Below are 26691 nucleotides of genomic sequence, written 5' to 3' on the forward strand. Positions count from 1 at the left end.
ACCATAAGGCTTCACATGGAAGCAGCATAGTCTGATAAGAACAATCTAATATTTGATTTTTTTTTAAAAAAAGTGCAAGTGTGCTCTATTGTTGTTGCTAATGGCTGTCAAGCCGACTTCGACTTATGGCAGCGCTGTGAACAAGAGATCTCCAAATCACCTTGTCATCAACTGTTCTGCTTATGTCAGATTCAGGAGTGTGACTTCTTTGATTGAGTGTGTCTATCTGTAATGCTGTTTTTCTCTTGTCCTACAACCTTCTATCTTGCCAAGCATAATTGTCATTTCTAGTGACTCATGTCTATGTCACCTTATTTAAAGATATGTTACTCCTTTTTACCCTTCCTCTCTCACACACATAACTTTCAAAACAATTTAGATATACTTCCTGAACCCAGTTATTTTGCCCTAACACCCTTTACTGACTGAGGAGACTAAGGTGTATCCTATGAAACCTGTGCTGACATTCCAGAGACATACCATTGAATTGATCTTTTACTTTGATATGAACACAAATACCACAATTTTCTGGGTCAGCTGTTTCATGAGTCAGAAAATGGCAGCCATGTGGCTCTGAATGGGCCTAGTGTGGATCTAAACTATAGTAAAACTGAAGCAGATTTTCAAAGTGAATGATTTTCATATACATATTTCCCACTAAACCTTTAGATAACATATAAATTGGACTTCTTTCAGGAAAAGGAAAAAGGGGCATCTTCTTATTTGTTCAATTACATAAGGACAAGATTGAGACTAAGTTAAGCACATTTAAGTCCTTTTGATTTGAAAGTAAGAATTAAGTATACAATTAATTCTCATAAAAGCCACTGAGGATTTAGAGGTGCTTAATGGGTGGACTGTGCTCTCTGGTGTTTGACCTCTTCTAAATGTGAATATGATGCAATATCTACCAATCTACTCAGACTTTTAAAGGCTCTTGTAATCCTGATATGTTGGTATACATAACATCTGGGAGAATGAGACAAATTAAATCTGAATTATGTATGTGTGTGTGTGTACACAACACACACACACACAACACATACACACACACACAAACACACACACACACGGCTTCCATTTCAGTTGTAAAGAGTCTGCAAATATTTGTAGAAATATTTTGAATTGATTTTACATAATCCTACCTAGCACCACTGTATGGAGAGTGGATCAAAGGTGCAGACTTGTTATACACCCATGAATTTCATCCTCCTTAGGGATTAGCTTCCCAGAGATGTTCTGAAAGTTAATGGACAGTTTCTTCTAAAATAAATACAGTGCCGGCAGAGATGTTCAATAGGGACTTGGAAATTAAACACAGAGATTATGCAACTACATTTTAAAGAAGCAATCTATTTGAAGTGCAAACTGCACTGCTTCAAGTTAAATATTTCACCCCCTCTTATCTTTTACCTATTTTACAGTATGACATAAAATTTTCTTTTGAAATGAACTGCGACATAAATATTTTCTTTAAAAAATCCCCCCTCTGGTGTTTGAATCACCAACACATGCTATTCCATCTTACAGCTCAGTCATCCATGCTATTTTCTATTTTTCCCCCTCACAAATAATAATGCTGTCTTGCAGAAGGATAAGGGTGGGAATCAGCCTAAAATTATAATATCTGGTTTAGGGGCATCCATTCTGGGACATATTGTCCAAATGATACTATAAAAATATTATGCTGGTCCATCAGGGACTGAAGGTACACTGATATATGTACTCATTCCATCTTTAGCCCTGAGAGGAGATTCATACATGCCTGTGTTTTACCTAATCTCCCATCCAGTGATGGTTGATGACTCTCACATTGGTGGAGTGGTGGTGAATCCATTTTAAGATTCAGTTCAAACTTCAAAGGCACTGTTCAAGGACCTGCATCTCTTTTGAAAACATGGTTCAACATCTTATAATTCAGAGTAAAACCTGGAACAAATTTACCATGCTACTGACATGAAAATAACCAGCCACTAGTTTCATCCTATGATGATTTAAAAATGGGCCCATTCACACTATACATTTAAAGCACTATGATTCCACTTTAACTGCCATGCCAAAGTTTATTATTCTTATTCTGTTTATTTATATCCCACCTTCCTCCTGGTACTAGGTACAAGGTGGCTAACAAAATTTTAAACAATCTAAGTTAAAACAGTATGAAACATTAAAAATACAAAGTTTTAAAAACAATTGAACATGTCCTCTAGAATCTTGGGATTTGCAGTTTGGGGGGGGGGGCATTTAGAGCTAGCGTGGTGTAGTGGTTTGAGCATCAGCCTAAGGGGGCATTCACACTTACTTTTTTGTCCTGAGAAGATCCAGATCTCTGTGGTGATGCAATACCAGATTGATGTTCCCACTATATTTTCCATTCCCTCATCTCTCCATGCTATTTTAACACTGTTGCCATTCACACTTAACCCCGTTGCCATTCATATTTAAAATGAAGACACCTCCATTTCCAGGAATTATGCAATGTGATTGATTCGGTAGTGTACTCACACTACCAAAGATCTGGATCATTGCAGTGCTTTAAAAAAGATGTGCTTAAGGACCCGGTGTTGAATGCACCCGGTTAAGTGGGTTTTTCTATGCCCCCTCCTCGCAAATGGTGCTGGTGCATTTGGGGCCAGTTTCATACTGGGTTATTTCCATAGTGTGAATGGGCCCTGAGACTCTGGAGACCAGTGTTCGATTCCATGCTTAGCCATGGAATCCCTCTGACTGACTTTGGGCAAGTCACACTCTCTCAGTCTCAGAGGAAGGCAAGGACAAACTTCTTCTGAACAAATCTTGACAAGAAAGCCCAATGATAGCTTCATCTTAGGGTTGCTGTACATTGGAAAGGACTTGAAGGCACACAACAACAACATTTAGAATTCTCAGCTATGGCAATGGTATGGTGCTACAGCTGTGAAATGTGAAAGCACCCTATAAAGTTTTGTTCAGTATTCAGAGAACCAAAGGAATGGACATTCAAGTTGTAAAGTAGCATCAGTATAAGCAAGTGTAAATAAAGTGGGGACAACTCCTCCCCACTATTTAGTTATATATGCTGATGGAGTTGTCTGACACCTGAAAAATATGGGCCAAAAGCACCACCTTTGGGCTGATCCAGAGGTGTGTTCAGATGATGCACACCGCCAGACTAGGCCAGAGGTGTGCTGCGATTGCCTAAGGTGGCACAAACTCAGCCACAAAAGGAACACAAAAGAGGCACTCCTTGCTGGCAGTCCATTGTGGACTGCAGCAGTGGCTGGCCTTGGGGCCGTGGCATCTGGTCACCATGGTCCTGCGTCGCTCAAGGTTCACTCATAGTTGTAGCAGCCAGAGGTCGCTCCAAGCCATCCATCTGCAGGAGGCTTCAGTTGACAAGGTTGATCAGGAAAGGCCAAAAGGGATCTTGAGGATTTTGGTTACCCAAAATGTCAGCTCAGTGAATGGCTGCTATGAAAAAGACAATTTCTATGTTGGTGATCATTAGGGAAAGGATTGAAAATAAAGCTGCCAGTATTGTAATGTCCTTGATAAATCTGTGGCAGAACCACATTTTGTACATTCTGCACAGTTTTGTTTCTGGACCCTACAAATGGATTGTATAAAGCAGGAAAACAACTCTACTAGATTTGTATAGAAATGTTTATTGCTCTTTAGCTCAGAAAAAAGCATGAGTGAGATTATCACACAAGCTACGATTCAACTGTGTTTGTGAAAAGAAATGCATACATACTGGCCTGGGAGCAGTACCAATCACATGTGCCTGCAATCACTGTAACAGCCATGGCTAGTCTGGGTTTCTCTTTCCCAGCATATTCCTTAACCCCACCTCCCTCCCCTGTTGCTTTACCAGCATGCTGCTATCATCATCATCATCAAAACTATTTAGGCATAATGGAAATGCTATTTAGCTGGGAATGGGGAAGGAAAGAAAAGAAAAGTTTTTTAAACAACAACAACAACAACCAGGGTGCTTGGAAATAGTGAGTGGAAAGGGGAGTGAGGGAGGGGATGTAACTGACTGGGACTACAGCCCAGACATTATTGCACACAAATCTAATGCTACAGCAGCAATATTGGCATGCCGTCAATGAAATGGTGTCCGATAGTCATGGATGACAGACAGGCCAGCATCATCTGATAAGGTTCAGCCATAGAGGCATCTCTTTTACTTTAATTCTACTTTTTAGCCTTGCCTGAGAGTTTCCTAAGAGTGAATACGATAGAGATGGTATATAGAAAAGGGGACATGAAGTGGAGTGGGTATGGAATAAATTGGGAAGATGCTTTCCTTTCTCCCTCATAATGGCGGAGTCAATCAGTAAAGCTGAGTGGTGGGAGACTCAGAACAGAGAAAAAGAAGTATCAATGACAACCGATGGATCACTGAATCGGCTCCAAGATTTTAGAGAAGTTATCTGTGGTTATGAATTCTATTCTCCAAACAGATTCAGCACCTTGGATAGTTCCTTTAAAGTTTGAACTGAGTTGACTTTTTCTTCCCACCACAACTTACATGGAAACCACCAGCAACCACTAGATGTACTTCTTTATATAGTGGAAAGTCAAACTAAGGAACTTTTTGGGTTAGTCCTGGAGATAGCTTTTTTTTTTTAAAAGGGAAAGTGTACTACTAATAATAATTTGTTTTATTTATATACCGCTATTCCAAAGATCATAGCGGTGAACAGCAAGTAAGCTAATTAGCAAGTAAGCTAATTTGCCCCCAACAGTCTGGGTACTCATTTTAGCAACCTCGGAAGGATGCAAGCCTGAGTCGAGCTACTAAAAGTGATTTCCTGTTGTGCAATGGCTCAGGAAAATCCAAAATGTTCACCACACTCCTGAGAAGGCAAGGCATTTGGGGGCAAAACAACAACTACTACTACTTTTGTGGGATTTGAGGATGAAGAGCCCTGTGACTCTCTAACTCCCAACAGTTGCCAACTCCAGCCTTAAGTTGTTTTTGATATTACTGGCTGTCCATTCAATTTCAGGAGTGATGAAGAAGTTTTACTTATACTGTAGATTGTAGAAGTAGCCTCATGTGCAGCATTTTACTCTTGTCCATACGAATTAATGGGCACTCATCCACTGAGTGATGTTATAATCGGTAGGAAAGGGATGCCTTTGGGGACACCACTTTAACAGAGACGAAAATGCTTCCTGACCCCTGCTAACTCCATTCATTCCAAATCAAGGATAATTTTTGGTGACTAACCCCTTCCAGTAGTTTCTTTTCCTTGGTCATTTGAGGTGCATCTGCACTATGCAGCTATAATAATTAGACCATTTTATCCCTGTCCTAAGGAATATTGAGATTTGTAGTCTGATGAGGTACTTCAAATTCTCTGCTAGACAGTTAGTCCACTCCCTTAAACTACCCTGAGAAGGGAGGGGTTCCTTGAAGACAGAGAGAGATGAGAGGATTAAAATAATTTCAGTTCTGTAGTGCAGAAAGGTACCAATGTATGATGGGTACTATGGAGCAGAGCTCTCCAGAAGAGCGTTCTCAGTAGCATAGCAAACTACAAATCCCAGGATTCCTTAGGATGGAGCCATGACAATTGTATGAAATGGCTATGAGGTTCCCCTTTTGTCATTAGAATCTGGTGTGATTGAATTTTTGGAACAACCATGTCAAAGGTAGAAAATATTCTAAATAGTTGCATTCATGGTCTGGTCAGATGTGACTTTACTGTGTAACAAAACAGCAGCATTTTAAGGAGCAGTTGACATAGATTTGCTCTAGTATTTTATAACACCAATAAAAAAGGAAGGGATTAATGTGTATTATCTTCAAGCCAACTAGTAATGTTTATATGCCAGTTGATCAATACTAATGGGGCTAATCCTGTTCCCCAATAAATCAACAGGATTTGGACTCATTCCATTAATATAAAGAAAGTACTCTTTATTACTGTTTCCCCCTTTTATATTCCCTCATCATTTTGAGGGTGCTTTTGCTTCTTAAATGCTTAATTATCTATTGCAACACAATTAAAAAGCCTTTCAGGATTCCTCCTCATAGCTAAATCTACCCTTGTCTGAAAGACTTCATTTTGACACTTTGTTGAAGAACTGATCTAAACCTTGTCAGGAATCAGCCCAAATTACCACCCTCATAATGGCCTACACTTATTGACCTTACTTTAACTTTTCTTCTTTGAATTTGGCTAAGATCTGTTGCTTTGCTGGGTGTTCTAAATGCATAATGTATTCTGCTTCTCCTCAGCACAGCTTATTTCACCCATGGAATCTGGTTCAGTCCTTGTTCTTCAACTTCCAGACATCATTTCTCATGTGGGTTTCTCTTTACCTCATATTCTTTTCCACTGAAATTAGAATATAACAGTATGGACTTCCTTCTTTGGAAAAGCAAGTTTTCTGGACGACAACTCCCAGAATCTCCTGGGCAGTAAAACCATGCTGTCTGGGGGATTCTGGGAACTGCAGTTTAAAAAAACCCCAAAGGGAACTTCCTTAAGTTCTGCTGCATTTTCATTTTCTGTTCATTCACAGTGAATTCCCAAAGTTTGTTTATTTTAAACTTCCTGTCTTCACCTGTGAACCTGAGTTAAGTATAATTATTGAAGAACAGTTTAAACTTGCAACATAGATCCCCTTTCACATACAAACCATCACCCTATACCATACCGACACTCTCTTGAGTCATAAAAGATAAATTTCTATTGAAATTCTGAAATTATTTTTTTCTATATTTTTAAAAACTATACCATGGCCCAATGGCACATGCTGGGTTTTTCCACTTTGTCCTGGAATCTCTTTCCAACATCACTGTTTTTGTTTGATGTTGTATTAGCCATTTCATCAGGCTGCAGCATGCCTGACAGTGGAGAGAGAAAGTTTCCCCATCACTTCTACTGAGAAACTGGTCAGCAATCTTTAGCTCTTACTCAATTCTCTTCCAGGAATATTGCAACAGGCTATTTCTTCCCACAGTGTTTTCATCTCAGCTGATCATTATACAGTACAAGAATTGTACTGATGTCTGAACTTGCTTCATCCCTTCTTCACCCTATCCTTTTTTCCTGTGTACCATTATCATTTAGATTGCAAGCCTGGGGCCAGGAACTGTCTCACTACTGTCGACTAATCCAGATGGTGATACAGTTTGAGTCTCTGTTATCTGGAATTTTGAAATCTGAAACATTCCAAAACCAAAACTTTTTTCATGGATGACTTAGACAGTAACACTTTTGCTTTCTGTTGTGATAGTTGGACAGTGAACAAAGTGGATAAGAAGAAAATTGACTCATTTGAATTAGTAGTGCTGGAGAAGACAAACAAATTAGGCTTGATCTCTCCCTGGAAGCCAACATGATCAAGATGATTAAATTGAGGATGTTGTACTTTGGCCACATCACGAGAAGGCACAACTCATTAGAAAAGACAACAATGCTAGGAAAGTTAGAAGGTAGTAGAAAGAGAGGAAGACCACATACCAGATGGATAGACTCAATCAGGGAGATCATGGGCCTAGATTTATAGGACCCAAGCAGAGCAGTGAAGGACAAGGGGTCTTGGAGATGTCTCATCCATAGGGTCACCATGAGTCAGGGTCCACTCAAGGGCAGTTAACAACAACATAACATTACCATCAGGCTATGTTGAGAATAACTGAATGAAAGAAATCTATTAAAGCATGAGGTTTCTTAGACTTCAGCCTACTTCCTCCGATGCATTTGGTAGAGTGGAAGTCAGGCACATATATATGCCATTGGTGTCGATGGAATGGTGTGCTGAATGGAGTGGAAATCCACAAACCTCTTCAAGAAATGTACCCAGGTACAGACAGACTTCTTCTTTCTCAACAAAATACCAATGGCATATATATGTCTGTACTTTGCTTCCACTCCATGAAATGCATCTGAGGAAGTAGGCTGAAGTCTACAAAAGCTCATGCTGCCAATTTCTTTCTTTCAGTTAGTCTCAAAGGTGCTACAATATCTCTCCATGTACCAATTTTGTGGACTAACATGGCTATATCTTTGGATTCTATCAGGCTATGTGTATAAGATTCATATGAAACATAAATTTTTGTTTAGACTGGAGTCCCATTTCCAAGATATCTCATTATATACATATACAGGTATTCCAAAATTAAAAAAAAATTCCAAAGTACAAAACACCTTTTATCAGACATCCTGCTGGTGGGTTCCCTGTGGGCAAGCCTGCTGAGAGCTTGCAGTGTATCCAGGCAAGAAGTATGATTGTTGCCCAGATCTGAGATGCTGGTATATGGCAAGTATGCTTTATAGCCATTCTTTTATTTCCTAAGATACCAAAATGTACTTTGTTTTTTCACATTTAAGGTCCTTGGAGGCCCAGGCCCTGCAGAAGACTGGGATCTGTGGATTTCCTCCTCCTCCTCAGGCTTGCCTCATAGACAACTGCTTCACCACTGTGTGAACAGACTGGGTATGCCTTTTGTCAGATCCAACATGGCTGTTTTTACATTCTTATGTACCATTCTTTGTTGGTTATTCAAAGGATCTTTCTTGCTAAAGAGCAGGAGAAAATAATTTAAACATAGCATGAAACAAAAGTTAGCTACAAAGCTTGCTGACTAATCTGTAACATTTAAGTTGGTTCAAATAAGTGTATCATCCTAACTATGTTTTCTATTTATTATTATTTTAACAGTCTGACGTGGCTGTAAACACTCTATAAACCAATACGGTCACTCTGCTGAAATCATTATCATCATGTTTTGTTCATCAGCTTCCTTAGTTGATATATTGCCTAAGACAGCAAAAAGGCCATGTGTATTTTGTGAAAAGACTGATGGGTGTCCTTTGATTTCTTTTTGGTCTCTTTGTTTAACCTTTTGCATTTTTGGATGCCTGGTTTGTATTTACAGCCAAAACTCCAGTACATTCAACCAGCAGTGCTGGTACCCACTGTCCATTGGATGAAAATCTCTTATTGTGCTTTGTCAGTCCTGCAGTCTCCCCCTCCCTATGAGTCGTTCTAAGCACAAGAGACTCCAAAAAATGTAGCATACTATGTGTGCTAATCTACAAGTCTGAGTTTAACTAAATAAGCACACTTTTTCTCTTGTACAGAAAAACCTAGTCATTGAATACACTGTTCAGATTTTTGCTTGTTCTATTGTATTGTTGCTTCTTATTGCCTCCGGGAAATCTTACAAGCTCTGGACAATAGATACAGGGAAACAGATCTCCATAAATATGTTTGGGTATGATCTGAAATTTAGCCTCAATGTTTTCTCATTGTAACCGACTTGCAGAAATTTGCCATAATCACAAATACCTTACCTCTTGTAAAGCATACCAACTCTTCAGTGCTTGTTTTCTGACCAGGCCATGGTAACATTCACTGGCCTGAATCCTGTTCATCCCAAATAAAGTAAAGCCATGAATAAATGGGCTTTAAGTAAGTATTAATTAACTGTGAAGGGGGGAGCTGGGCAAGCCTGGTTGAAGCCAGACAATCACAGCTCAGGGGCTGTAGTGAAGGGGGGATATGGGGGGGGGGGGAGAAATGAAAGAAAACTGTGGCTTGTATCTGACAGAAGACAGATAGAGAAATGATGCTATAGTGCTAGAGAAAAGATGAGACAAGGATAGGAAAAAGATAGTGATAGAGACAGGACAATCAGCCTGATGAGATAACTGACTGTAGCTTTGGGGACCTATGAATGATTGAATAATTCATTGTTTAATGTGTTACCTAAATGTGTCTGAATATATTTCCACTTAATATACATCTCTGCCTGTTCCTATTAAGTTCTTAGAGAGTGTGGTCATTCTTACAAAAGTGAACCTATCAAAACAATACAGCCACTGATGAGAGGTCATCTTGAGACACAAATACCCAATGAAGGAAGGGATTAGGAGGGGGAAAGGGGCAAGATAAGTGACAGATGCCAAAGGTCCAGCCTGGAAAGGGGATCCATCATGGTAACAAATCAACATTTGTTCTAAAAGACCTTAAAACAGGTGTGGTTCCCCACCCATGTCTCTTTAAACTGAGGAATTGTGGTTTTGTTTTGTTTTTGCCATTTGTCAGCTATTCTGCAACTGTTTAGAGGTTACCTTCTGATTGTGAGAGTAAGCTGGGTTCCTAACCTGTGAACAATGGTACAATCCAGACAGGCAGATTTAGTATCTCCACTTAAGCACTCTGAAATCTTGGAATCTCAAGATATTTACATAGGAGAATGAGTACCATAGAATCATAGAATCGTAGAGTTGGAAGAGACCACAAGGGCCATCCAGTTCAACCTCCTGCCATCAGGAACTCTCAATCAAAGCATCCCCGACAGATGGCCATCTAACCTCTGCTCCAAGGAAGGAGACTCCACTACATTCCGAGGGAGTTTGTTCCACTGTCGAACAGCCCTTACTGTCAGGAAGTTCTTCCTAATGTTGAGGTGGAATCACTTTTCCTGTAGCTTGCATCCATTGTTCCGTGTTCTAATCTCTGGAGTCCTGTTCTCTAGAGCAGCAGAAAACAAGCTTTTTCCCTACTCAGTATGACATCCTTTCAAATATTTAAACAGGTCTATCATATCACCTCTTAACCGTCTCTTCTCCAGGCTAAACATCCCCAGCTCCCTAAGTCGTTCCTCATAAGACATGGTTTCCAGACCTTCACCATTTTAGTTGCCCTCCTTTGGACATGGTCCAGTTTCTCAATGTCCTTTTTGAATTGTGGTGCCCAGAACAGGACACAATATTCTAGATGGGGCTGACCAAAGCAGAATAGAGTGGCACTATTACTTCTCTTGATCTAGACAGTATACTTCTATTGATGCAGCCTAAAATCGCATTGGCCATTTTTAGCTGCCACATCACACTGTTGACTCCTCGATCCGTTTCAAACGTAGTCTTGTTCAGCCAGGTGTTCCCCATCCTATATTTGTGCATTTCATTTTTCCACCCTAAGTGCAGTGCCTTACATTTCTCCATGTTGAATTTCATTTTGTTAGCTTTGCCCCAGCTTTCTAGTCTATTTAGGTCATTTTGAATTTTGATCCTGTCCTCTGGAGTATTAGCTATTCCTCCTAATTTGGTGTCATCTGCAAATTTGATAAGTATGCCCCCAATTCTGTCATCTAAGTGATTGATAAAGATGTTGAATAGCACTGAGCCCAGGACAAATCCCTGTGGGACCCCACTGGTCACTTCTCTCCAGGATGAAAAAGAGCCATTGTTGAGCACCCTTTGGGTTCGTCCGGTCAACCAATTACAAATCCATGTAACGGTTACCACAGTTACCTTGTCTAGCCCACATTTTACAAACTTGTTTGTAAGAATGTCATGGGAAACCTTGTCAAAGGCCTTACTGAAATCAAGATATACTATATCCACAGCATTCCTTTCATCTACCAAGCTGGTTTTTTTTTTTTTTTTAAATCAAAAAAAGAGATCAGATTTGTTTGGCATGACTTCTTTCTCTGAAACCCACGTTAACTCTTTGTGATTATGGCATTGCCTTCTAAAGGTTCACAGACTCTCTGTTTAATTATCTGCTCTAGAATCTTTCCTGGTATAGATGTCAGACTAACTGGATGATAATTGTTGGGGATCCTGTTTTTTCCCCCCTTTGAAGATGGGGACAATGTTGGCCCTCCTCCAGTCTGCTGGGACTTCACCTGTTCTCCAGGAATTCTCAAAGATTATTGCCAATGGCTCCGATATTACATTTGCCAGTTCTTTTGATACTCTTGGATGTAGTTCATCTGGTCCTGGAGACTTATATTCATTTAGATTAACAAGGTATTCCTGTACTATCTCTTTGCTTAATCTGTGCTGAAATCCCCCTATTCTGCCCCCTCCTCTATTATCTTCAGGTTGATCCCCCTTTTCCTTTTGTCATTTTCTCCACGCAGTGGCCCTACCATTTCCTTTTTCTTCCTTTTGCTGCGTACATATCCAAAAAAAACCCCTTTTTATTGCTCTTAAACTCTCTAGCAAGCCTGAGTTCATTCTGCCATTTAGCTTTTCTGACTTTACTTCTACACAGGCTAGCTATTTGTTTGAATTTCCCATTGGTGATTTTCCCATTTTTCCACTGGCTACCTGTTCATTTCCAGGCACAATTCAAAGTGCTGTTTATAACTTATAAATGGCTTAGTTCCAGACAAGCCAAAATAAAGCTTCTTCAGGTCACTTTGGAGGTGTGCTGTTTAAATGACACATGCATCTGAAGAGGCCAGAAGCTGTGCCAAACCTGCACTTCAGTACTTAGGATTGGAGTGTGGCTTTGGCATGGCTTCTGGCATCTTAGGACTCATGCATTATTTAAATAGCATACCTCCAAAGTGACCCGAAGCAGCTTTATTTTGGCCTGTCTGTTCGGCGCTCTTGTGATGCTGCAAGTGTGCCATTGGTGCATTGTGGCGTCACAATCGCACTGCAAGAAGAACCCGCTTTTTGCGGGTTCTTTTTGTTCTGTGATGGAGCTGCGCAGTTTGGCCCCTGCGGCTCCCTCACGGAGCAAACCAGGGTGGCGGGAGACCACCTTTTTTGGGTGGTCTGTATCCCACTATAGTTACAGATCTATGGTATGTTGCCATTAGTCTGACCCCTTTTTGATAATCCAGTCTTTCTAAATTTAACAGCTAAAGACAAACAATTTTGCAACAGATGAGGTAATATTCATGCATTTTTCTTGCAACAGCATTTTGATATAAAACAAAATATTTTTCGTGGGTTTTTTGGGCTACGTGGCCGTATTCTAAAAGAGTTTATTCCTGATGTTTCAAGGCATCTGTGGCTGGCATCTTCAGAGAATGCTGGCATGGAAGTGAGTGGGGTATACAGTAAACACATTACGGTTGGTAACACGTTAGGAATAAACTCTTCCAGAACATGGCCACATAGCCTGAAAAACCCACAAAAAACTATGGATGCCAGCCGTGAAAGTCTTCATTTCAAAATAGCCTGGCTTATGGCTCAGTAAGGGCAATCAGCTGGTTATGGCAGAGGTTATAAAAGGCACATGAGAACAAAATGTGTGATACAGTTTCAACTACTTGCAAAATCGAGCTGAGGTGGGTATCTTATTATATCTACCAAAAAGAAAATTTGCATCTCTCCTTAGTGAACAAGATGTGATACCCTGGAACAGTTAGTTTTTTAAGGTAGGAAGATCCTGCATAATGAATGTTTAGGGCACTGGAAGAACAGTGGTGCTGCATTCTCTTTCAATAAATGCTTTTAAGCAGCCCAGGAAGACCTGCTATTGATTGGTGAAGTTGATAATTTCCTTTCTATATTAGGGATTATATTAGATTGTCATTGGGGTCCTTTCTAGCTCAACAGTTCTATGATTCTTTTCTGTTTTTGTGGAAGGGTGTTACTTTCATTAGATTAGGATAGATCCAAATCTAACTTTTGAAAAATTGATATGAACTTTTCATATTTATGATATAATGTCAGAAACTTCACAATCACATCACCTTCATGCTGCCAGATTAAACATTGCAGCATAAATGTTGGCAACACCTATACAATACATATAAGTCCATGTGTTTAGCACATTAGCTGTAGGATAACTATGGTACAATAGCATTATATTAGTGATAACATGTAATAATTAAGGTAGAAATAGACTTGTCACTATAAGTGAAACAAACCACTGAGCTCTCAAAGGTTATGCTTGTTGCTCTGCAGTAGCTATCTCCCATTATTAACATCCCAGCCTTCTTTATTTGCTTAAGTATTTCACAGTTCAGGTCTTCTTAACTACAGTAGTTGGACTATAATAAATCTCGTTCATTGTAAGTGATTCACTCTCTGCAACATTTTCAATCTTGGTCTACATGGATTGCCAGTGGACCATAAATCAAAGATAAACGGCCATGAACTTAGCTGAGGCGAATTATCTCATGGCGTGCTGGTTTAAGCCTAAACCTATTTAAAGTGTTCATTTGTTAACAGATAAGTGAGTAGAAGTGAATCTTGTGGATAAAATGGTTGGGAATGCCCTTACAATCTCCTGCATATAGGTTATCTTAGTGATTTCCTCTAGCAGTTTTGGTACACACAAAGCATAAAGCATAACTATGAATAAATCACTGTAGAAGGTCCCTCAGTGATTTGGAAGCACAGTGACTATATGGATGTATTCTTACTTTTTTAGTCTGCATCATTTTTTTCCAAGTTGGTTGTTACATTGCTGCTGTAATCCCATAGAATAGAACACGGCTGTTTACTTATCTATGATAGAAAAGTACAGACAACACCCAGAATCACATATGGATTTCCCTCTATTTTTCTAAATAGCCTTGTGTATTATAAATATGGACTTGGGGTAATTTAAAGATTAACATATTTCATATTATTTATATGGAAAATCTTTGGTTTTCTATATGCAGCTTCCTGCTTACGTGGAAGCTGCGCGACAATATAAACAATGGCACGTGCACCCATCATGCATGCACCGCACTGCAGCCCCGTACACCCCCACATTGTTTCCTATGGAGTGTGAGCATATGCGGATTTTCCCTTGCACGGGGGGGGGGGGGGAGATGGAATGGATCCCCTGCATAAGGAGAGAGCCCACTGTATTTGTGTCCTGCTTCTCTGCACAAGCAATCAGAGTGGCTTACATAAAATTCCAACAATACCTTAAGTATAATCCACAATTCCCTCCCCTCCCTTAAGCAAGTAGTAGTTAATATAATCTCTAAACAGATCATAATTAAAATCTCACAAATATAATAATAAGAACACAACATCATTCCAATCTGGGCGAAGGCTAAATAGGGTATAACATAGACAAAATCCATTATTTTTATTTTTTTGACTATAGCTCCTATCAGTTCTTCCCAACAAGGCAAGTGGTAAGTGCCAGTGGTAACTGTCATCCTAAGCATATGAAGGGTGAGGATGGTGCCTATATGTCTTTGAATGCACATACTCCAGGTTCACATTGCCCATAATGTTTCAAGGCTTAATGACCCCCTGGAACGATTTAATGTATGTTCCCTTCTTTCCCCACCAGTTCCTTGTAAATGGGATAGATAAAGTGGTTTAAAATTTTGTCTATCCCTATTCCTAGTGAATAACCCTTCCTTGAGTCTTGTGTGGGTTTGTCTTCTATGGGCTAATAAAACAGTATGGTTGACTTCATCAGCATATGCATGTCTTCTTAATATTAGCGTACATGACATATAATGCACACAAGTTAAAGCTCTACAGTACATTTTTGGGAAACAACCAAATTAGGGTTTTCACTTGCACAACTATGTAATAAACTCAGTTGACCCAACCTGTCATTCTGACCTATGTAGTCAAACAAGATTAATCTTCTTGTCACTTGTCATTGACACATCATTTCCCCTCCTTGTACAGGTACAATAATGAAAAAGTACCAAGTACTTGAAGTTCAATTGCAGAGCTTCCCAGGAAACCTTGGAGAATCGATTGGCTCATCTCATTATTTTTTAAAATTATTTTGCAGGGGAGAATAGTCATTTCACCCACCTTGAAATTAACTTCTTTGTTTATACATTGTCTGTATGTGTTTTATATGCAAAATTCCCATAAGGAGAAAAGAACTGAAAACATTCTCATTTCAGAGGGAGCTTTCCCCACCACTCTTAACAAGGAGAGCAAGCAGGCAGGGGGGGGGGGGCAGAGGGCAGGCAGAAAGGCAGAATTCAGTGAGTTATAGTCTTAAGTCCTGATACCAGCAAATCCTCATATAGATGAAATTCTTTTACCTCATATAGATGAAACAGCAGCTAGCATTGCATTCACTTGAGTCTTGAGAATTAAATGTAAATGATTCTGTGATGGCAATTATCAAGTGTAGTACATTGCTAATGAATGAGAACTTGTAAAGAGGGGTTGGGAGGGAGAACAAGATAGCAAGACCTACTTTTTAATATTTAACAACCATAGCTAGGTGCCACTGGTTCAGCATCACAATTTCAAGACAGATGGTTTATGATGGTGTGAAAGTGCAATGATATCTAGATTGTGATGATGACTCGGTGACTATGGATACATCTACATTGTAGATCTAATGCAGTTTGACATCAGTTTAACTGGCATGGCTCCATCCTATAGAATCCTGGGATCTCTAGTTTTGTGAGCTACCAGTACTTTTTTCAGTGAAAGCTAAAGATGTTTTAAAACTACAAATCCCATGATTCGATAAGATGGGGCTACAGCTCTTAAAGTGGTGTCAAATGGCATTATTTCTATAGTGTAGATGCACCCTTGTCCCTGGTAAAAGCAGGCTAAGTTGTTTGCATGGATAGTGTTGAGTGGGAAGAGAGTAAGTCCCATTATATTCAGTGATACAGACACTTGGTATCGGCAGGAAGAAGTCCGTTCAAGCCAAAGGACGTGTCTCAGCACTGAATGGGAATGGCTTGGTGCCGGGCAACAGAATGGGGCCATTTTGAGGACACTTTGGTGTGTGGTAAAATGCATTTTTTTCTCAGCCTCATGTGGCCCTGAGCAGCCCCTTCCCATGTCCATAACAGGGGAAAATGTATGTGGTAAGGTACTTGGGCAGACACATATAGATCAGAAATGGGAAAGTTCCAGTAGCTGTGAGACAGACCTTTCAGACCCACAGACCACAGAAGGCTGCATCCCCCACTCACCTACCCACATTTGCCATTTTGGACTCCTTACTTCACAACCCAAAATATTTTTGGAGGGAGTAGAATTTTCAATTGTATCCTCTCTAGTGGTTTGAACCATACATTTAACCATGTTGTCTATCTTCCCTGGGTTTCTTTACAGCCCATGGGGACCATTTTTCCAGAAAGTTTATTACTGATAACCTTTCTGTACTCAAACAGGACAACCCTGAAAAGTGGGCCCAAGTATTCCATCACATTCTCAGAGCCTTCTGGTTGCTTCAGAAGTCTCAATTTTAATGGCCTTTTTATGCTCCCCATGTGCCCTATGGGATACATATTTTCCATTGATTTAAAGCCCTTTAGGTCAGCTGCTGAGAAATTCATGATAGAGCAATTTGTGCTCTATCTACAGTCTTAATCATGGATGTCTGAATGAGAATTTGGCTGGCATCTTCTCCAGGAATTATGATATTTTAAATCTGCTGCATAGTATCACAATTCATTTTACAGACATTGTGCGCACAATGATCAAAAGTGGCCCCAACATCTACTGTTCAACAGCACAACCCCACCCCAACACTGTTTAGGCTACAAGAAGGTGACTTTCCCAAGGTCACCCCATAGGTTTCTATGGCTTTACAGAGATTTGGACCATGGTCTCCAGGACTCTTTGTCCAATAGTCATACCTCTACATCACACTGGCTTTCATATAGGTAAATTATATGTTAATTATTATGTGCATTTTTTCCTTGGTAGAAGCCCTAGTGAATACAGTGGGGCCCATTTCTGCATATACCTTTACAGAACTGCACTGTAAAGTGGCAGTCTAAACAAACATACCAGACAGACATAGAACTGATTGTTAAGTGAGCAGTATCCAACTATTTTATCATGTTTTTCCATACGGAGTATTAATAGCAACAGTTGCAGGGGTGAGGCTAGCAGAAAAAGAACAATCCTAAAGCCAATGTCTAATTTTATTCAGGGAAACTTGAATTTACTTTCAGTCAGGCTACTTTTATACTCCTAGGCTGCTCATCTGCCACCCCCACAAATTCACTGGCTCTTATTCATTTGGGAAATAACTGCAGCTGAGATGTCCAGGCTAAGCATATTGTCAAGTGGAGATGGAAACTGAGTCATCAACATTTTTATCTTCAAGCTGTTATCTGTATTCCCAGCCACTCCTTGTTTGCCAGAAGTGAACCAATGAAAAACTTAAGAATTTAGAGAAATAAAGATGAATTTCTGAATATGAGGAGCCATGACATGACTCAATTGCCCATGACAAGCCTAGGAGCAAGACATGACTTCACTAGTGCCCTCATTTGCTTAAGATGTTGATCAACCAGCAGCCTGTGAGAAGCCCAAAAGCAAGACATGAATTCAACAACATCCTTCTGACCATGTTTCTCACCAACTGGCATTTAGAAGCATTGTGGTTGTTGTCGAAGGCTTTCATGGCTGGCATCCATAGTTTTTTGTGGGGTTTCGGGCTATGTGGCCATGTTCTAGAAGAGTTTCTTCCTGACGTTTCACCAGCATCTGTGGCTGGCATCTTCAGAGTGAAGATGCCAGCCACAGATGCTGGTGAAACATCAGGAAGAAACTCTTCTAGAACATGGCCACATAGCCCGAAAAACCCACAAAAAACTATTGTGGTTGTTGTTTGCTACAAATTTGACTTTACATTATGGTGACCTTATGAATTCCTGGTCATCAGTGTGCCCACTTAGTTCTTCACTCAGGGCCATGGTTTCCTTGATTGAATCAATCCACCTGCCTTCTTTTCTTACTGCTTCCTACTTTAACATGCATTATCATCTTTTCCAATGATTCATAATTCTGCTGTCTCTGGAGTTGATATGTAGCCTTCCTGACTAGTAGCCATAGATAGCCATGTTGTCTGTGAATTTACCTTATTCCTCTTTTTAAAACTGTTCAAGTTGGTGGCTATCACTACATCCCATGATAGCATGGATAGCATCCCACGATAGAAGCGTTCCCAGAGGCGAGCCCCTCTCTGACCCAGGAAGCCTTCTTTTAACCATCCATTAAGAAGCCAAGCCCTTCCTCCAGTCCATCTGCCTTGGTCCAGGCCTCAGAGGTGGAGAAGATCTGCTGGACCTGATCCTATTCCCCACTACCACTCCCTTCTCCTTTTGTGTCGTGTCTTTTTAGATTGTAAGCCTGAGGGTAGGGAACCGTCTGACTAAAAGATTGTATGTACAGCGCTGTGTAAATTTACAGCGCTGTATAAATAAAGGTTAATAATAATAATAATGGCAAATTCTATAGTGTCAACTATGAGATTTAGCCAAGGGGAATAATAGTTGTAGACAGTCACTCTGGTTGAGCAAAAGGGACCTGTGCACAGAATCAGGCTTCTGTGTATTCAGATGTGGGGAAGTTGTATGTGTTTCTGCACTGTGATGCTAAATCTTGGCCCTATGGTACTTGCTAAATGGAGTTCTTTGATGTGAATTGAGATATGTGCACCCATCCCAAGGTAGGAATTATTATGAATCATGATGGATCAAGAATGTTTAATATGACATGTGACATACCATGTGTATTCATATAAAATTAGATCCAAGCCCTAGTCACTTTGGGGAGAATTTTCAGGTCAAATAGTAGGGGGAGAGGACTGGCCTCAGCAATAAAATACAATAAAATAGACTCAGCATTCCATCAACTTTCAGAGGAAAAAAAACTTCATGTTGATCAAGAAGAATGGAGGCTCATCTGTTAAAGATAACAGCTTCCACTCATTTCCTTCTATTTTTTGTTTGTTTAGTTGGATTTAGCACTATCCCAAATATAGAGCAACCTATTTTTTAACATAAAAACAGAGGCACAGGAATCATTGGGTCTGTATTAACTTTCTAAAATAAGGTCACTGCAGAAGCATCAAACCAGTTGGAAGGGAATGAGTTGATTAGGGGTATACAGCTTATTAGGCCACAGTGTCAACTTGAGTCATCAATGTATGTGCAAGCATCCCTCATGAAGGAGTAATGGTGGGAAAACAGCAGTTTCAGGGATGGAATTGCTAGAGATTTAAAATAGTTTTCACCTCTCCCTTGAACCAGTGATTCTGGTAGCCCAGAAGCAGACCTTTCCCTTCTGTAACCCAACTAAATCAACTGTAAATCAACTATAAATCAACTACTTTGCAGGGGAAATTGCCTGGGATTCTGTTGGTTTGTAAGTCACACAGGGAGCAACAGGTGCTCTGAGTTATATACTGTGTGCCTTGTAGTAGATGGTTTAATTCAGGGGTGTGTAGCTGTGTAGAGGATGGGAGGCATTACCCCCGCCATGCCTACCCTGATAGGCCACACTGTCACATATCAGCACACCAAAGTGACACAATGTCTTTTTTAAATTGCCATTTTGCACTTTGGTTCCAAGGGGCCACATGTAGTACATTATCTTCTCCTAGTTTAATTCAACCAATTGACCAAAGATAGTATGTCTTGTAACTAACCACCCACAATTTCTGCAAACCTTTTCTTGAAAGCATTTAAACAAAGAGCTCTTCTTGTGTGTGTGTGTGTATGCATGTATGTGTCCCAAATAACATGTTTCACTTTTATTCTGCACAGCACAGTGTGTCAGATCCAGGACCTGCTTACTTACATCTGCTTATGGAAGTTTCCTCCATTCAACTTTTGGGGACACTCTCCTGGTTGCATCACATTTCACACTATGTTGGCAAGATGGAGGATTTGCCTTGGGAAGGAAGGAATGGGGCGGTCCACGTCTGTCAGCCCAGTTACATACACTTAAATCTGGATCCAGGCCATTATGTAGTTATGTTGGGAATTGATACAAAATTCTCCTTTGGTGTCTGTTTCTAGAGAATGACATCAAACTAGAAGCTTGTTGTGGCTTTACACTAGCACAAATGCTGATATGCAAGACTTTCCTGGAGACTGCAAAAAGTCGGTATCCTATTCAGAATTGTGTGAGGCTTGTGGTTTTATCATAAACTATTGCACAAGGTTAGGAGTACTGCTTAGTAGGTACTTGAATACTTGAATATAGGTTCTTAGTGGGGTTGGGACTTGGATTGACTGCTGTGCAACAGGAGCCTGCATATTTGCACTGCCCACCACATGGCTGGTTACATAACTGTGTAATTCAGTACTGCACCATTGTGCTCTATTGGCATTATATTGAATGGTACAACTGATAAACAGGATCTCTGCCTCAAGCAGAGTTGTGTAACACTATGGCTATACTTGTGTATTTATGTGTTATGCAACCAAAAAATAGGATCCTGACCAAAACCTTCACATCACTCCCAGGCGCACTTGTAGTATATACTTGCACACATTTTGGGTGGGGAACTGCTAAGCCTGTGTTTTAGAAATTGGTGCACAGGAACAGTGACCACAAGGGACATGCAAATCATATTCTGCAAGATAACATACCAAGTGGAATGCAGATTTTTCCTCATTTTAATCCTACATCTCTCTGTTTATAGTTTAAAACCATTGTCTCTTATCCTATTACTGGTTGTTAGTGCAAAGCATCACCCTTCTGCTTTTTAATGGAAAATGTTGTCTAATTGTCTTAAAAGGATTGCTTTCAAGACTCTTTTCTCCCCCTTGCCTGTAAACAAGATTTAAAATTTCATGTTTCTCTAAAGAGTGAATTGCAGAGGCAAGCACCAAAAGTGGGCTATTTTAACAACTTAAATGGAACTATAGCTTTTTGAGATGCAGTAACAGAAGATATGACCTTTAAAAGTACATGTTGCAGGAGAAGATGAAGAACTATGCCCAAAGGATTTCTCTCATACAGAGGGGGAAGCAAAGGCAGTTTCATGCTCATCTTAACATTAAAAGTTTGCTTTTATTACACTGTAAGAAGCAATAAAGGTTTACAACCAGATCCTCAAAATGCTTTGCTTGTACAAGTCCTGTGTTAATTTAAATTCAGGTGGTTATGAGTGTAAAGAAGAAACTATTTAACCATGTCTAATGTGGACTTCTGTTTTAGTGCTTGATTCTTGTGAAAAGCACACAATCTTAATCCTATTCTCAAAGGCCATTTAAAATGAGAAGCTGAAATAGTTTGTGGGTCTGCATTTTTGTACTTTGTACTTAATGCTAATTCTGACTACTCTTTATTTTTGACTTTCGGATATGTGATGGGATCCCACCTGGGCCTGTCGCAGCATTAGCAAGAACCACAATCTCCTTCGATTTCAAATTATCCTCCCTTCTTGTTTTTAGTCATTCAAATATGTTCTGCTTTCCTAAGTTACATAATAGACTTCTTGCAAGGTAGTCAGGATTTTTCATGATCACTGATGGTTTTTGGAGATGGGACTCTTCTCTAGCTCTGTAACACTTGAGATAACACAAAGCAGACTGCAGATGAAGTTTATTAGCTACAGGAATATTAGATTCATCTTAAAATAGGGCAGGGACATCCCTCCCCCTCATCTGTGGCGTGTGGGACACACAAATTGAATCCACAAAAATTTCCAAGGATTTGATCTTAGCCAAAGATCAAAGCCAACACTTGATCTTAGCCAAAAGGCTAAGAAGCGATAAACAAGAAACCAAAAGACGACCTTACAGATTTTTTAAAAAAAGTTAGACTGGAAAGGAAAGGGATTGACTCTACATGATCCAGTTATAGCCATTTGATTGTATTCATCTTATGGAATCCTGGGGTGTGTAGTTTGCTGAGGTGTTTAGGGTCTCTTCTGTCTTTGTACCTCACCAAACTACAAATTCAAGGATTCCTAAGGATGAAGCCATGACAATTAAAACAGCTTGAAACTGCTACAACTATGTTTTGTAGGCAGATAATGCAACAATTGTTACCCACAAGATTATTTTATGTTCATGTTGGATCCTCCAAGAAACATAATGGGGAACGGTATTTGTTGGGGTGTTTATCCGTGGCTTCCACTTATGTTTAACCTATAGACATGTGTAAGAAAACAGATATAACAAAAATGTCATAAGCCTCAGGTGACCTCATTTCAAGGAAACAGAACCCTCGATAAAACACTGTCAAATCTTTGTAAATCAAAGTGCATCTAATATATCTCATTCCCAATATGCAAAGGGATCTTGTGACACCTTTGAGACTAACTGTGTGAAAGAATTTGTAGTGTAAGCTTTTGTAGACTTGCTCTACTTTTTCAGATGCATGAAGTGAACTGGTGCCCAGGAAGGACCTTTATAATCAGACTGTATGAATAGCCATATGAATGTAAAACTTGTGGATATCATGATGAGGTGACAAGTTCAGTTTTAATTATAGTTGATGAGGGACAAAAGGAAGTGGAATGATGTTGTCTAAGGTCAGGGTGGGTGGATGACCATAGGAATGGTAGAGGGAGTTTTCAAATATGGTGTGTGCAGGCTGGAAACCAGAAAGGAGATATGATAAACTTATTCCCAAATCTCTCTTATAATAAATGTGTTCTTTTTTGGTGGCCCAAAAAGATATAACCACCCTTAGTAAGGTAAGCAATTTAAAATGACTGAGCCCATTTAAACACACTTTTCAAAGACCTAACTATCTAAAAATGCAAATGCCAAAATACCTGAGGGAGGCATTTAGTTGAGCTAGATTTGATTAGCTTGATACCATGGTAAGATATGGTAGATTTAATGGTATTCCTTACGATGACCCAACTTGTATTTGTTGAGACCGAGAAATTGAAGATTTAGCTCCTATTCTATTCAATTATAATTTGTACCAACAGGAAAGAGACCATTATCTTGGTCCCTATATCAAACGATCAATGTTCTGGGATACCCATGTTAGAACTTCATATGTCATGAGTGGTCAAGATTCAAAAATATTTATTACCACAGCTCGGTTTCTATGTAAAGCAATACAGTGGAGAGCTAGATATTTGGGGACAATTGGGGTCAACTGTAGAGGTGATGATGAATTTTGATGTGTAACTGATGCTCAATCTTTTTGTTTTATGTACTATCATTTTAAAGCTGTATTCCTCCCTCTATTTTACCCATTTTTGTACTTTGAATCTTTTATATAAATTTTTATAATCAAGTTTTATAATTCTGCTTCATTTATGGGTTTTGTACTTAAATTGTATGGCATTCACATGGTATCTATACAGTATTTTATTCATATTTTAGAATTATTATATTTTAGCTTTTTCTAATTTCTATAGAACTTCTATAGAATTTTATAGCGTGTTTTATCTGCTTTTGTATTATTTTGATATGGCCTATGGGCTAATCAATAAACATTGATTATTTTTAATTTTTTGGTATGTTCTTTTTTTGGTGAAGAAATACTTGTGTGGAGAATTAAGCTTCTGTTTACATAGAAGGATCTTTCCCTAAGGACAACAAATGCTTTTAAGTGGTCTTAGATTTTGCTTCTCTTAAAACAATAGGCTAATTTGGCTTTAGTGATATATGACTGTTAACATTATGATTCAAAAGTGATCTTGAACAGCTCTAAAAAAAAAAAAAGACCTTATCTAGTTTTACAAAATGTTTACATGGTTTACATGGGGAGGGAGCCCATACTTACTGGCATTTGTGAGAGCGGAGGACATTGGCCCTACATCACATTCATCTTCCTGTCACTTCGCTCCATTGTTTCCTATGCTCTGGAGGAGAACTATTTGAAATTAGGAACTGGCTTCTTGTATGTAGACTCCTTACACCAACTTTTTACAAGAACCATGACGGACCGGGAGGCCAAGGAGGAAACTGCATCCTCCAAGGAAAGCCAAACGACCAAGGCTGTGGAGGACACTCAGAGGGCGGCTCGAGGAACTGGGGCCATGCCAAAGGCTGTGGGGCAGCAGTTGCTGCACACCCCACTGGTACCTGGGCAGTGGTTTGGCTTGCCAGTGGCGCCACCCCGAACGAAGGAGCGAAGGCGTGCTGCGCGCTGGTCGGACTGGAACACAGGTTTCACACAGCCGCTGCAGCTGCCGCCTGGAGAGGAAGCTGACTTGGAAACGCAGGTACAACAGCTTACGGTGGACATGGAGGGGGTCCAGGGCACTCTGTCTACAATCCTAGATGTCCTCCAATGGCTCATGGGTGAAGGAGGAGGGGGAGCAGGAGCAGGACCGGTCCCTGCCCCAGCAGTGCTGCCCCCAGGAGCTGGAGCTGGAGCTGGCATGGGAGCCGGGGAGGAAGAGGCTTTGCCTCAGGGTCCCCCACTGGTGCCCCCCCAAGACAGAGCGCAGGAGGCCCAAGCCAGGAGGCTGGGAGTCAAGTTTGATGGGGATCCCCAAACGCTGCCCTACTTCCTATCGCAAGTGGCAGACCACATGGAGGAGTGGGGACCCACCTTCCCCAATGAGACAGCCAAAGTAAAGTGTGTGGCTAGACACCTCAAGGGGGAGGCAGCAAACTGGCTGGTGCAGCTATACGACTGCCAGGCCGCAGAGCTAAGAAGCCTAGCAGAATTTATGAGAGCTCTAAGATCCCTTTAGGGCTAGCATCGCCCTGGCTGAACTTAAGGCTTTGGATCAGGGATCCAGGACAGTGTCTGAATATGCAATGGAGTTCAGGAGATTAGTGGCCCAAGTGCCTGACTGCACAGAGGGCATGAAGATTCAGTACTTTAAAGAGGGACTGCGTCCGGAGATTGTGAGATGGGCTCTCACCAAAGGCAACCCCCCCCCACACCGCCATGGAGTGGATTAGATTGGCTGGAGAAGCGGAGGCCATCCAGCATGAAGTCAAGATGCTGACTCAGACGAGATTGAAAGATTCCAAAGGGAAGGGAAACAGGGCCCCAGCCCCGAAAGCTAAAGGGCAAGGTAGCTCCACGGAGAGCGAGTGGGAGAGAAGGCGCAGGCTGGGCCTGTGTTTGAAGTGTGGCAATAAAGGCCACTTAATTGCAGCCTGTCCTGACAAGAGCCAGGAGAGGAAACCCAACCCCCCACAGGGCCCCCTGGCAAAGCGGCGAAAGGGGGAAAAGGCAAGCCGGAGAAAAAGACCCCAGCTGATCGCAGCCTACAAGCAGCGGAGGAAAGGGAATTAGAAGTCTGGATGGACAGTGGAAGTTCAGAGCCTGAGGAGGGGCCTTTAAACTACCCGAGCCTGCCTTAGAAAGCGGCAAAAGGCGGGCTGATGAAGCAGAGAGCTGCGTGCGAATGGTGAGTGGGGGTGTCCCCCTGTTTTCATTGACTGTGATTCTGATGGTGGGGTCAAAGAAAAAGGCCATGCAACTAATTGCTGCCATTCACTGTGGGTGCACAAGGTGCTTAATAAACCCTGCTGTGGTAAGCAGTTTGGACATTGCGACTCACCCCTTACAAGAGCCCATACCCTTTGTGCAGATGGATGGGTCTTTGATGGGTGGGCAAGCAGCAGAGAGGAAAACTGCCCCTGTGTGGCTTGGGGTGGCAGACCATTGGGAACAAGTGGGGCACACTTACAACTACCATTTAATGCTGGGAATAGACTGGTTGCATTACCACAGCCCCACTTTAAGATGGAGGGACAGACAATTGATTTTTGATGATCCGGTCTGCAGAGAGCATTGCCTTGACCAGGCTATCGTGCTTCCTCCTTTCCTCCCACCGGTGTCACTCCCGGGGCAGGTTCCAAAGGAGGCGGCTGTCCATTTAGAGACTGTACAAGGAGGTGGGATGATGGACTGTGTTGGGGAGGGAGCGTATTCCTTCCCTCGGTGCTATCAAAATTTACAAGGGGTTTTTGAAGCCAAAGAGTGTGATGTGTTGCCTCCGCATAGAGAGATGGATTGCGCCATCGAAATAGAGCCGGGGGCACCACTGCCCAAGCCTAAGTTGTACTCTATGACCCCAAGGGAACTTGCCACGTTAAAGGAGTTTATTGAGAAGAACTTGGCCAGGGGGTTTATTAGGCCATCAACTTCAACCTTTGCTGCCCCTGTCTTTTTCAGGGAAAAGAAAGATGGTTATCTACGGTTAGTTACAGACTATCGCAACTTGAATGGAATTTGTAGTACCAACAAATACCCCTTGCCTCTAATGAAGGACATGCTGGGACGGTTGGTCACAGGCAAAGTTTTTACAAAGCTGGACTTAAGGGATGCTTACTACCATGTCCGCATCAAGGAGGGGGATGAATAC

The 26691-nt window shown here is 40.8% G+C and overlaps 1 non-coding gene across 1 annotated transcript; it reads right to left on the minus strand.

The window, feature by feature from the left end:
• Window positions 1–21979: 21979 nt before the first annotated feature.
• On the minus strand, window positions 21980–22166 carry LOC149310790 (U2 spliceosomal RNA). The gene has a single exon (XR_016281814.1). It is a non-coding gene; the product is annotated as a U2 spliceosomal RNA (small nuclear RNA).
• Between the last annotated feature and the right edge of the window lie 4525 nt (window positions 22167–26691).

The sequence above is a fragment of the Sceloporus occidentalis genome, unplaced genomic scaffold, assembly GCF_023333645.1.
Source record: "Sceloporus occidentalis isolate IW3139 unplaced genomic scaffold, rSceOcc1.0.p SCAF_6, whole genome shotgun sequence".
NCBI classification, from domain to species: domain Eukaryota; kingdom Metazoa; phylum Chordata; class Lepidosauria; order Squamata; family Phrynosomatidae; genus Sceloporus; species Sceloporus occidentalis.